This window comes from Salminus brasiliensis, unplaced genomic scaffold (assembly GCF_030463535.1).
Source record: "Salminus brasiliensis unplaced genomic scaffold, fSalBra1.hap2 scaffold_126, whole genome shotgun sequence".
NCBI lineage: Eukaryota > Metazoa > Chordata > Actinopteri > Characiformes > Bryconidae > Salminus > Salminus brasiliensis.
Window position 1 is genome coordinate 30001 of NW_027326658.1, and position 10000 is coordinate 40000.

The following is a 10000-nucleotide window of genomic DNA, read 5'->3' on the forward strand; positions in this document are numbered from 1 at the left end:
TGTTATTAGTCTAGTGTGTGTTATTAGTGCAGTGTGTGTTATTAGTGCAGTGTGTGTTATTAGTGTAGTGTGTGTTATTAGTGTAGTGTGTGTTATTAGTCTAGTGTGTGTTATTAGTCTAGTGTGTGTTATTAGTGCAGTGTGTGTTATTAGTGCAGTGTGTGTTATTAGTGCAGTGTGTGTTATTAGTGTAGTGTGTGTTATTAGTGTAGTGTGTGTTATTAGTGTAGTGTGTGTTATTAGTGCAGTGTGTGTTATTAGTCTAGTGTGTGTTATTAGTGCAGTGTGTGTTATTAGTGCAGTGTGTGTTTATTAGTGCAGTGTGTGTTATTAGTCCTAGTGTGTGTTATTAGTCTAGTGTGTGTTATTAGTCTAGTGTGTGTTATTAGTGCAGTGTTTGTTATTAGTGCAGTGTGTGTTATTAGTGCAGTGTGTGTTATTAGTGCAGTGTGTGTTATTAGTGCAGTGTGTGTTATTAGTCTAGTGTGTGTTATTAGTGTAGTGTGTGTTATTAGTCTAGTGTGTGTTATTAGTGCAGTGTGTGTTATTAGTGTAGTGTGTGTTATTAGTGTAGTGTGTGTTATTAGTGCAGTGTGTGTTATTAGTGTAGTGTGTGTTATTAGTGTAGTGTGTGTTATTAGTGCAGTGTGTGTTATTAGTGCAGTGTGTGTTATTAGTCTAGTGTGTGTTATTAGTGCAGTGTGTGTTATTAGTGCAGTGTGTGTTATTAGTGTAGTGTGTGTTATTAGTGTAGTGTGTGTTATTAGTGCAGTGTGTGTTATTAGTCTAGTGTGTTATTAGTGCAGTGTGTGTTATTAGTCTAGTGTGTGTTATTAGTGCAGTGTGTGTTATTAGTGTAGTGTGTGTTATTAGTCTAGTGTGTGTTATTAGTGCAGTATGTGTTATTAGTGCAGTGTGTGTTATTAGTGTAGTGTGTGTTATTAGTCTAGTGTGTGTTATTAGTGCAGTGTGTGTTATTAGTGCAGTGTGTGTTATTAGTGTAGTGTGTGTTATTAGTGCAGTGTGTGTTATTAGTGCAGTGTGTGTTATTAGTCTAGTGTGTTATTAGTGCAGTGTGTGTTATTAGTCTAGTGTGTGTTATTAGTGCAGTGTGTGTTATTAGTGTAGTGTGTGTTATTAGTCTAGTGTGTGTTATTAGTGCAGTATGTGTTATTAGTGCAGTGTGTGTTATTAGTGTAGTGTGTGTTATTAGTGTATGTGTGTGTTATAGTGTAGTGTGTGTTATTAGTGCAGTATGTGTTATTAGTGTAGTGTGTGTTGTTAGTGCAGTGTGTGTTGTTAGTGCAGTGTGTGTTGTTAGTGTAGTGTGTGTTATTAGTGCAGTGTGTGTTATTAGTCTAGTGTGTGTTATTAGTCTAGTGTGTTATTAGTGCAGTGTGTGTTGTTAGTGTAGTGTGTGTTATTAGTGCAGTATGTATTATTAGTCTAGTGTGTGTTATTAGTCTAGTGTGTGTTATTAGTGCAGTGTGTGTTATTAGTCTAGTGTGTGTTATTAGTGCAGTGTGTGTTATTAGTGCAGTGTGTGTTATTAGTCTAGTGTGTGTTATTAGTGCAGTGTGTGTTGTTAGTGTAGTGTGTGTTATTAGTGCAGTATGTGTTATTAGTCTAGTGTGTGTTATTAGTCTAGTGTGTGTTATTAGTGCAGTGTGTGTTATTAGTCTAGTGTGTGTTATTAGTCTAGTGTGTGTTATTAGTGCAGTGTGTGTTATTAGTCTAGTGTGTGTTATTAGTCTAGTGTGTGTTATTAGTGTAGTGTGTGTTTATTAGTCTAGTGTGTGTTATTAGTGTAGTGTGTGTTATTAGTCTAGTGTGTGTTATTAGTCTAGTGTGTGTTATTAGTGCAGTGTGTGTTATTAGTGCAGTGTGTGTTATTAGTCTAGTGTGTGTTATTAGTGCAGTGTGTGTTATTAGTGTAGTGTGTGTTATTAGTGCAGTGTGTGTTATTAGTGCAGTGTGTGTTATTAGTGCAGTGTGTGTTATTAGTGCAGTGTGTGTTATAGTGTAGTGTGTGTTATTAGTGCAGTGTGTGTTGTTAGTCTAGTGTGTGTTATTAGTGCAGTGTGTTTATTAGTGCAGTGTGTGTTATTAGTCTAGTGTGTGTTATTAGTGCAGTGTGTGTTGTTAGTCTAGTGTGTGTTATTAGTGTAGTGTGTGTTTATTAGTGCAGTGTGTGTTATTAGTCTAGTGTGTGTTATTAGTGCAGTGTGTGTTATTAGTGCAGTGTGTGTTATTAGTGCAGTGTGTGTTGTTAGTCTAGTGTGTGTTATTAGTGTAGTGTGTTATTAGTGCAGTGTGTGTTGTTAGTCTAGTGTGTGTTATTAGTGCAGTGTGTGTTATTAGTGCAGTGTGTGTTATTAGTCTAGTGTGTGTTATTAGTGCAGTGTGTGTTATTAGTGTAGTGTGTGTTATTAGTGCAGTGTGTGTTATTAGTGCAGTGTGTGTTATTAGTGCAGTGTGTGTTGTTAGTCTAGTGTGTGTTATTAGTGCAGTGTGTGTTATTAGTGCAGTGTGTGTTGTTAGTCTAGTGTGTGTTATTAGTGTAGTGTGTGTTATTAGTGCAGTGTGTGTTGTTAGTCTAGTGTGTGTTGTTAGTCTAGTGTGTGTTATTAGTGTAGTGTGTGTTATTAGTGCAGTGTGTGTTGTTAGTTAGTCTAGTGTGTGTTGTTAGTGCAGTGTGTGTTGTTAGTCTAGTGTGTGTTATTAGTGCAGTGTGTGTTATTAGTGTAGTGTGTGTTATTAGTCTAGTGTGTGTTATTAGTGTAGTGTGTGTTATTAGTGCAGTGTGTGTTGTTAGTCTAGTGTGTGTTGTTAGTGCAGTGTGTGTTGTTAGTCTAGTGTGTGTTATTAGTGCAGTGTGTGTTGTTAGTGCAGTGTCTCATGAAACCCGAGCATGCTGGGTAATGTTGTGTTGTAAGTGCAGAGCTAATGATAAGATGTAGTCCGGAGGACTCTGTATGTGTGTGTGTGTGTGTGTGTGTGTGTGTGTGTGTGTGTGTGTTCATCTGATATCTGGCGTCTGTGTGTCCGACAGATGCTGAAGTTCATTAGTGCATTGACTTTCTTTTCGGCCAACACACACACACACACACACCCCTCCTCACACACTAATGGTATTAAAATCTGAAAAATTTGAGATCAGAGGAGCTGATGTTGAGATCAGAGGAGCTGATGCTGAGATCAGAGGAGCTGATATTGAGATCAGAGGAGCTGATGCTGAGATCAGAGGGAGCTGATGTGAGATCAGAGGAGCTGATGCTGAGATCAGAGGAGCTGATGTTGAGATCAGAGGAGCTGATGCTGAGATCAGAGGAGCTGATGTTTAGATCAAATGAGCTAATTTTGAGATCAGAGGAGCTGATGTTGAGATCAGAGAAGCTGATTTCGAGATCAGAGGAGCTGATGTTGAGATCAGAGGAGCTGATTTTGAGATCAGAGGAGCTGATGTTGAGATCAGAGGAGCTGATGTTGAGATCAGAGGAGCTGATGCTGAGATCAAAGGAGCTGATTTTGAGATCAGAAGAGCTGAGTTGAGATCAGAGGAGCTGATGCTGAGATCAAAGGAGCTGATTTTTAGATCAGAGGAGCTTATGCTGAGATCAGAGGAGCTGATGTTGAGATCAGAGGAGCTGATGTTGAGATCAGAGGAGCTGATGCTGAGATCAGAGGAGCTGATGTTGAGATCAGAGGAGCTAATGCTGAGATCAGAGGAGCTGATGTTGAGATCAGAGGAGCTGATGTTAAGATCAAAGGAGCAGATGCTGAGATCAGAGGAGCTCTGACAGCCTTTATAGAGCAGATGTCGGCCAGCAGGTGGCGTCAGAGCCCACAGGGTGAAGTGATGGTGCTGTGTCATCGGACTCTGCTCCACCTGTTAGGTCATCTGCAGTGGAAAGAGCATGACAGCCTGAACTACTCCTTTAATGCTCATTTCTACCCCTTCTGGCTCAACCTCTCTCTGTCTCTCTCTCTCTGTCTCTCTCTCTCTCTGTCTCTCTCTCTCACACACACACACACACACACACACACACACACACACACTAAGCTTTAAATAGTGCATTACTGGGTGTGTCCACATCTGGACCCCGCCTCACCATCCCCTCTCTCTCTCTCTCTCTCTCTCTCTCTCTCTCTCTCTCTCTCCCCCTCGCACACACGCGCACAGCTGGACAAATGGTCCGGGGGTTTTCTGTAAGGATTTTCTCCCCCTGACCAGCCGCAGGGACACACACACACTTACACACACATTTTATTCTCACCTTTCAGACCATCAGGTAGGAGTGTGTGAGTGTGTGTGTGTGTGTATCGCTGTAGTCCTGTCAGCTTTCTTGCTGTGGACCAGTCGCTGCAGTGTGTGTGTGGTTTCCGTGGTTACGGCGTGTCATGGCTCACGCAGCTGCTCACCTGAAGAAGGCGCGAGAGCTGGAGCAGCTCTCTGAACTGCGAGCACTTGAAAAAGCGCGAGAGAAACGGCAGCGACACCGCGAGAGAGCCGAGCGCAAGCGGCAGGTAACACACACACACACACACACACACACACACACTCCAGGACAGTGGGATGCAGGTGGGGGTGCTGGGCAGGTGAGGAACACCTGTAGGCGCAGGACCTTCTGACCCACACTTATAGGGCTGCTGTAAACTGTCAGTGTGTGTGTGTGTGTGTGTGTGTCAGTGTGTGTGTGTGTGAGTGTTTGATTGTATCCGGGAGTGCAAGGGTTAATATTGTAGCTGTAACTCTGAGCTCTGAGGGGATTATGGGACAGCAGATCTGTAAACAGCACCATCAATAAAACACCATTTCTCCATTAGTGTGTATGTGGGTGTGTTGGTGGATGTGTTGGTGGGTGGAGTTAGGGGGGTTGTATGTGGGTGTGTTGGTGGGCGTATTGGTGGATGTGTTGGTGGGTGGAGTTGGGGGGGTTGTATGTGGGTGTGTGGTGGGCGTATTGGTGGATGTAGTTGGTGGTGGAGTTGGGGGGTTGTATGTGGGTGTGTTAGGAGGTGTATTGGTGGGTGTAGTTGGTGGGTTTGTATGTGGGTGTGTTGGTGGGCGTATTGGTGGAGTGTTGATAGCCATATTGGTGGGTGGAGTTGGTGGGCGTGTATGTGTATGTAAACCAGCACCATCACTAAAACACCATTTCTCCATTAGTGTGTATGTGGGTGTGTTGGTGGGCGTATTGGTGGATGTAGTTGGTGGGTGGAGTAGGGGGGTTTGTATGTGGGTGTGTTGGTGGGCGTATTGGTGGATGTAGTTGGTGGGTGGAGTAGGGGGGTTTGTATGTGGGTGTGTTGAGTGGGCGTATTGGTGGATGTAGTTGGTGGGTGGAGTAGGGGGGTTTGTATGTGGGTGTGTTGGTGGGCGTATTGGTGGATGTGTTGGTAGGTGGGGTTGGTGGATTTGTATGTGGGCTTGTTGGTGGGCATATTGGTGGATGTGTTGGTAGGTGGGGTTGGTGGATTTGTATGTGGGCTTGTTGGTGGGCATATTGGTGGATGTGTTGGTAGGTGGGGTTGGTGGATTTGTATGTGGGTGTGTTGGTGGGGCGTTTTGGTGGGTGTGTTGGTAGGTGGGGTTGGTGGATTTGTATGTGGGTGTGTTGGTGGGCGTATGGGTGGATGTGTTTGTGGGTGGAGTCAGTGTGTATGTGGGTGTGGTGGGTGGAGTTCAGTGTGAGCAGGGATGTCATGTGTATACTGAAGCTTGTATTGTCTGCTATTGGCTGATGCATGTTTACGTCAAACTACAGTAAATAAACACATCAGCTCCGGTGAGCATCGTAGCTCCAGTGCTAATCGGTGGGGTATAATCTTCCATTGCTTGTTAGCTACATTAGCCTGGTAGCTCCAGTGCTAATCGGTGGGGTATAATCTTCCATTGCTTGTTAGCTACATTAGCCTCGTAGCTCCAGTGCTAATCGGTGGGGTATAATCTTCCATTGCTTGTTAGCTACATTAGCCTCGTAGCTCCAGTGTAAAACCAGATGAAGGACTGAACACAGCTTAATGATCAGCCACATTAGCGGGGGTTGTTGGGGGGGGTTGTTGGGGGGGGGGGGTTGTTGGGGGGGGGTGTTGGGGGGGGTTTGCTGTGAGTGTGCTCATTCAGGACTCCCAGGCCCATTCCACAGGAGCCAATCAGAGATCAGGGCAGAGGTTTTTGTGTGGTCGATGGAGGCGGCCCCGGGCCACACTCTGACCCACACCCTCCATTACTGCGGCTCTGACCTGCTACAGCACAGAGAGCACTAATGGACGGAGGCGCTGCGGGACAGCACGCTTCAGCGGTGCAGGACTGTTTACCTCCTCCTGCCTTTACTGGACCCTGACGCAGCCCAGCACCACCACAGCCCGGCACCAACACAGCCCGGCGCCACACAGCCGAGCACCATCACATCCCAGCGCCATCACATCCCGGCGCCACCACAGCCTGGCACCACCACAGCCCGGCGCCACCACATCCACGGCGCCACCACATCCTGGCACCGTCACATCCTGGCACCGTCACAGCCCGGCGCCACCACAGCCCGGCGCCACCCACAGCCCGGCGCCACCACAGCCGAGCACCATCACATCCCAGCACCATCACATCCCAGCGCCACCACAGCCCGGCGCCACCACATCCCGGCGCCACCACATCCCGGCGCCACCACATCCTGGCGACCGTCACAGCCGGCGCCACCACAGCCGGCGCCACCACAGCCCGGCGCCACCACAGCCGAGCACCATCACATCCCAGCACCATCACATCCCAGCGCCACCACAGCCCGGCGCCACCACAGCCGAGCACCATCACATCCCAGCACCATCACATCCCAGCGCCACCACATCCCGGCGCCACCACATCCCGGCGCCACCACATCCCGGCGCCACCACAGTCCGCGGTCACCCTGGTGGGTTTTGTTACAGTAGAAGAAGACACTGGTGACACGTCTGACAGCAAGACATTCAAGATCTTAGGCAGGTGGGGGTTTCAGAGGTCAGGGGCCAGGGGTCACAGCCTCACTGCTGAAGGTTGTAAATAGCTGCTCTGGAGGCGTCTGCTGATTCTCCTGAGGAGGCGCATTCCGGGGAGGAGGCAAGGCAGGTGCCCTATTGTGCCCAGGAACCACGGCACCAGGCTGCCCTGGGCATGGACGAGTTAAAAATATCCCAGCGGGGACGTCCTGTTTCAGCGCTGAGAGACACCGCACAGGAGCGAGGGACCCGCCAACAGACCCCTGCAGGGGAGACCCACGGACAGCCCTGATCCCAGAGGAGGTGTCCGCGACTGCAGAGCTGGTCAGCCGAGGAGCAGAGGATGAGGATCGGCCTGTCACTGAGCTGCAGATCATCTACTAACTTATCGACTGCAGTGTAACTGCTCTTACCGTCGCCATGGGCAACGCAGCGGTGTGTCGAGGTGTGTGGTTCAGATAAAGGCCCTCAGGCTGGGGGGAGTGACCTGTATCTGGACCCGTTCCTGGGACTCTGGTCCAGACGGCGTGTGGAGAGTGGTAAGTGTGTTCCTCTGGGAGCGCTGCGCTGTACACCCGAACACCCTGACTGAGAGCAGGACACTAGTGGGGCGTTCCAGGTCACCCGGAGGTCCGGCTAATTCTGTGTAGATGATCCTAGATGTGATGGATGGGAGACTCTGTGTGTTCAGAGGGGTGCTGCTCCACAGCTAACGTAGCTGGAGGAGACGGGATCTGCTGGAGGAGACGGTTTGGTGTGCAGGAGGCAGGTAGAGGCAGGAGCGCTGGTGTATGCCCTCTGCTGGCCAGGGAGGTACAGAATGACGCTCACAGCATCGTCCGCACACCTGCTGGCCCTGTAGGTGAACCGCAGGGTCCAGCACAGGGTCTGTGATGTTCCTCAGGTGGGTTAGTACCTAAGGTCTGTAGTCCGTCAGTCCGGTGATGGAGGCTTCACCGAGTGTTACGGTGGAGCAGGGGTGAAGCAGAAGAAGGTTCCACTGATTGGCTGAGGATCTGTGTGAAGTTTTGGGTGGATTGATCTTGGGGCGGGTGGGGTGGACTGGGGTTTGTAGGAAGAGCATTGGGGTAGTCTCGGGTGGATGTAGGGTGGTGTGTTTGGGTGGTGCTGCTACAGTCTCTGATCTCCTGCTTCTGTTTGGGTTGGTTTTCAGTCGGACAGCAACACTAGTTTCCTGAGGGCAGCGAGAGCCGGGAACGTCGAGAAGGTTCTGGAGCTTCTGAAGTGTGGACAGGACATCTCTACCTGTAACCAGGTAACCCTCCACCAGGTTCTCCTGTGTGTGTGTGTGTGTGTGTGTGTGTGTGTGTGTGTGTGTGTGTGTGTTTTCCGCTCCTCCACCACTGTAATCGTAACGATCAGAAGGGGTGTAGGTGTGTATTACGGCTGTAGTGGAGGAGCTGGTGACGCGTGGGGGGGCGGGGGTTGGGGGTGGGGGGTGTCCTTTTCCCGTCTGTTCTCCTGAGCGGGGCAAATCCCTACAGCAGCACACGGAACCTGCAGCTTTCAGTGTGTGTGTGTGTGTGTGTTCTGTAGGCAGCTCAGCTGTTCCATCCAAACAGCTGTTCACTTCCTGCCCCCACAGAGCCTCTATAACCACACACACACACACACACACACACACACACATACACACACACACACACACACACACACACTCCGAGCACACGCAGCAGCACACACACAAGCGTGTAAAGCCTGATGTGTATATCAGTGAAGGTCATTCAGCGCGGTGATTCAGCCTGACTGACCTTGCCTCGGTCCAGCCCGGTCCCGCTGGAGCTGCTTACACACAGTCTGCCCTGTTCATTCATATTCAGGCTCATATTCCCAGAGTCCAGAATATTCCGGATCCCATATACACACAGTCCTGTATTCTCCGAGTCCTGTATTCTCAGGGTCCTGTATTCTCAGAGTCCTGTATTCTCAGAGTCCTGTATTCTCCGAGTCCTGTATTCTCGGGAGTCCTGTATTCTCCGGGGTCCTGTATTCTCCGAGTCCTGTATTCTCAGGGTCCTGTATTCTCCGGGTCCTGTATTCTCCGGTCCTGTATTCTCAGGGTCCTGTATTCTCGGGAGTCCTGTATTCTCCAGGTCCTGTATTCTCGGGAGTCCTGTATTCTCAGGGTCCTGTGTTCTCAGGGTCCTGTATTCTCCGAGTCTTGTATTCTCCGGGTCCTGTATTCTCGGGAGTCCCTGTATTCTCAGGGTCCTGTGTTCTCAGGGTCCTGTATTCTCAGAGTCCTGTATTCTCCGGGTCCTGTATTCTCCGGTTCCCGTATTCTCCGGGTCCCGTATTCTCCGGGTCCCGTATTCTCAGGGTCCTGTATTCTCCGGGTCCCGTATTCTCAGAGTCCTGTATTCTCAGAGTCCTTTATTCTCCGGGTCCTGTATTCTCAGGGTCCTGTATTCTCAGGGTCCTGTATTCTCAGAGTCCTGTATTCTCAGGGTCCTGTATTCTCGGGAGTCCCTGTATTCTCAGGGTCCTGTATTCTCAGAGTCCCGTATTCTCAGAGTCCCGTATTCTCAGAGTCCTGTATTCTCAGAGTCCCGTATTCTCAGAGTCCGTATTCTCAGAGTCCTGTATTCTCCGGGTCCCGTATTCTCAGGGTCCCTGTATTCTCAGAGTCCTGTATTCTCCGGGTCCTGTATTCTCCGGGTCCTGTGTTCTCAGGGTCCTGTATTCTCCGAGTCTTGTATTCTCAGGGTCCTGTATTCTCAGGGTCCTATATTCTCCGGTTCCCGTATTCTCCGGTTCCCGTATTCTCAGAGTCCTTTATTCTCCGGGTCCTGTATTCTCAGAGTCCTGTATTCTCAGGGTCCTGTATTCTCGGGAGTCCTGTATTCTCAGGGGTCCTGTATTCTCAGGGTCCCGTATTCTCCGAGTCCCGTATTCTCCGAGTCCCGTATTCTCAGAGTCCTGTATTCTCCGGGTCCTGTATTCTCAGAGTCCTGTATTCTCCGGGTCCTGTATTCTCAGAGTCCTGTATTCTCCGGTCCTGTAT

General features: G+C 49.0%; 1 pseudogene; it reads left to right on the forward strand.

Moving 5' to 3' along the window:
- Positions 1-7395: 7395 nt before the first annotated feature.
- The window catches only part of LOC140548827 (uncharacterized), a 16593-nt pseudogene continuing 13988 nt past the window's right edge, over positions 7396-10000 (forward strand).